The sequence below is a fragment of the Sapajus apella genome, unplaced genomic scaffold, assembly GCF_009761245.1.
Source record: "Sapajus apella isolate SASKATOON/1434 unplaced genomic scaffold, GSC_monkey_1.0 scaffold6817, whole genome shotgun sequence".
Classification (NCBI taxonomy): domain Eukaryota; kingdom Metazoa; phylum Chordata; class Mammalia; order Primates; family Cebidae; genus Sapajus; species Sapajus apella.
Window position 1 is genome coordinate 331 of NW_022443741.1, and position 3,261 is coordinate 3,591.

At 38.4% G+C, this 3,261-nt stretch overlaps 1 long non-coding RNA gene across 1 annotated transcript; it reads left to right on the forward strand.

The window, feature by feature from the left end:
- The first annotated feature begins 709 nt into the window (after positions 1-709).
- On the forward strand, positions 710-2,720 carry LOC116548077. The gene is made up of 2 exons (XR_004267299.1): positions 710-1,126; positions 1,279-2,720. It is a non-coding gene; the product is annotated as an uncharacterized LOC116548077 (long non-coding RNA).
- The last annotated feature ends 541 nt before the right edge of the window (positions 2,721-3,261 follow it).

The following is a 3,261-nucleotide window of genomic DNA, read 5'->3' on the forward strand; positions in this document are numbered from 1 at the left end:
TCCTTATAGCAATGCAGGAATGAATTACGTAATACAAAACATTGATTTGCCCAAACACCAATTTATGAATCAGAGAGCACCCAGCTGTGGTTTGTTGTTTGTGGGCTCAAAGGTGGGACTTGAAGAAAAGGCATGAGGAAGAAAGAAGCATTAGGAAGCACACCAAATTCAATATTGGATTGGGTACAGTTACATATTGCATTTGCATGCATCAGGTGCAAATGTCCTGGTTATGTAGTCAGAGCTTTATTGGCAGCTTGTGATTGGTTAAACCTAAGATTTGTTTTTCTTTAAGTTAATAATTCACAGAAAATTTCTTTTTAACATAGTTAGGTTTCCTCAGGTAGAATCCCAGGGCACTATGGCCATTTTAGTCAAATTGTGAGCCGTTTAATTATTTTAATGCTTCACAGGGGGACTGGTTTTCCCTGCATTTTTCAAACATATGGCAAGCAGGGTCTCCAAATCCATTCTTGTTCTCCTAGCCTAGCTGTTCTAGGGCCTGTAGAAAATTCTAAATTTCCAGTCAGGTGAGGTGACTCATGCCTATAATCCCAGAACTTTGGAAAACTGAGGCAGGCAGATAATGAGGTCATGAGATCGAGACCATCCTGGCCAGCATTGTCTCTTGAACCCAGGAGGTGGAGATTGCAGTGAGCCAAGTTGGCGCTACTGCACTTCAGCCTCGCAACAGAGTGAGACTCTGTCTCAAAAAAAAAGGAAACTAAATTTCCAATTTATGACTTACATTCCCAAATGCCAATTATCCCTCTCCCAAATCATGTTTTCAACTATTAATTCTTTATTTGGTTTTAGAACAAACACAATATTTTAATTGTTTATTTTTGTTTCACAGTGTGGTGGTTGTCTCTTACTTTTCTGGTGAACATTTCACGACACAAAAGAATAATTTCCTGACAATACTGTAACAAATCTTTGCACCTCTCTGTTTATCTTGCCTAGGCACACACCTTAACAAAATTTCTTTGGGTTGAGGTTGCTTTTTGGTACCTTTGCAGGGTGATGCATCCTCAGCCACTCTTCTGTGTTTTCCTGGTTCTGGGTTTAACAACTGTCTGGGGATGACGCAAGATGCTCACAGTGGCCCTGTCTCTTGGCGTGTCTGGTGAGTATCAGCTCTCTCCCAGTAGACAGCCTAAGGTATTGGGTGGAGCATCTTAGGGAAACAGCTAGATGCCCCTTTGCTGAGAGCAGTTTCCCGATATACATTTTCTCTAAAAAGCTAACTGTTTTGAATATTAAGATTTTTTCTCTCAGTCCCAGCTTCCTTTCCTGGCAGACACATTGGTGCTGGTACTAAGGAGAAAAGGCACACATGCATCTTGTCCTCTGGTTTCTCTCAGGCTTGTGAAGGGAGAATAACTATCCCAAAGTGCAGGAAAAACCCACTTTAATGAGGTAGTGTATGAACTTGCAAAGGAAAATACACATCAGGCACATAAGAGGCAAGTGCAGTGCCTTCTGAGAAGGTGGTGATTAAGTACCTTAGCAGGATGGGGATTGGAGAATCTCTCAAGTGATTGACACATGAGTCCAATATGTTTGTGACTCAGCACCACCTCTCCCTGCGTTTGTCATCTTGAATATATTTGTTCACTTATTTCGTTTTTATTAACTGTATAATGTATTTTGTCATTAGAGCTTGAAAGATAAAAAACCACAAATGTTTCTAAGAGGAAAGAAAGTGATAGATTTCAGAGAAAATAACTTGTTTTATATTCCATTGGTTAAAAATTTTCATTTACCTTTTTTATTTTGTAGAGTGAATGTAGGAAGATTCTGAGGTCTGTTATATTTTAGCATGATTTCAAACTGAATCTCAGAGCTTAGCTTTGGGAATTCTACCTTAGGAAAAAAACAGAAGAAATGTTTCTCATTATAGCTACAGAAAAATAAATACATTTCTACAAAAAAGTAGGTTAACACACAAATTACAAACATTTATGAAAACATCAGTTCCTCTTGTGCAGAGTGGAGAATTTTTGAGAGTGGGTACCTCAGTTCTGTTATCTGAATTTCAGTTTAATATTAAATTTTATGGAATGAAACTTGGCAACTACTACAAGTGTTCATACATTATTGTTTACTATATGATTTGTTATAAAAATGATAATTAAATGACTCATTTACTGCCTGGAAAAGATAGATACTTTTATTTTTTTGCTGAGATATAAAATAAAAATGCAAAAATTTTCTGCCTATAGCATAAACACTGAGTTTGAGTAATTTTGCTGGATTTACTTATCACTAGGTTTTTACTTATTTAAAACTAAGTGAATATTCTTGACTTGAAAGCAGACATATGGCCTTAGAGAACCCAAGCAAATAACCATCCTAATTCTGCAAAAGGGGGGTCACTGAAAGCCGAGTTAGTTCCTCTCGGGAAGTCTTCACTGCAGGTGTTCCAATCTGTTTAAACCAACCGTGAAAGGAGCTCTTTATGCAGAGTCTTGGAAAAATTGGAATCCACAGGGAAACTGGTGAGATTTGGGATGGGAGTAGGGGGGGTAATGCCTTTTCTGAGGGTGTAATTGTCGTTGTTTTGGGCTGTTTCTAGATAAATGTGAAATAAAATATTTTCAAGTTAAGGTTAGAAGTAACTATTGTAAAAGGAGTATTGCAGTGAGAGAAACATCAAACATGAGATCTGCCAGCATCTCAAAGTTTAGGCAGACAAAGGCTTTTTTCCCTAGAGAGAAGCAAACAAGATTAGAAAGAAGGTGGGAGGGAGAGGCCAGATGGAGGATGGCAATATCAGCTTTGAAATCAGAATGCGTTGCCCTGAAGTCAGCCTGTTCTTAAGAGGAGAAGAAAGAGAGGTTGTATTTTGGCTCAGGCTGAGGTGGGTCAGAGTTCAGGAGCCTGGGGTAAGGAGAGAAACTTAAGCAAAGTTTGATTAGTAAGTATTTTGTTCTGAAGAAGAAAACTGTTCATCTAATTGTTCATGAGGCAAAAATGGGAATTTGCACTGTGTGTGTTTCCTTTTGTGACAGGTAAATAACAGAGCAACATCAATGTCATAATGGGAAGGGGTTTTTTGTTGTTGTTGTTGTTTTGTTTTTTTGACATTACGTTGCTCCTGCAGAACACAAAGAATGGGAGATTGCTTTAGTTACCACTTTTTACCAGGGTCACCTACTTGTCCCAGCGTCCCCCATCACTCTCCCTTGACTTATGCATCTTTCACTTGGCTGTTCTTGAGTTGTGTCCTTCATAATCAACTGGAAAACATAGTACAAT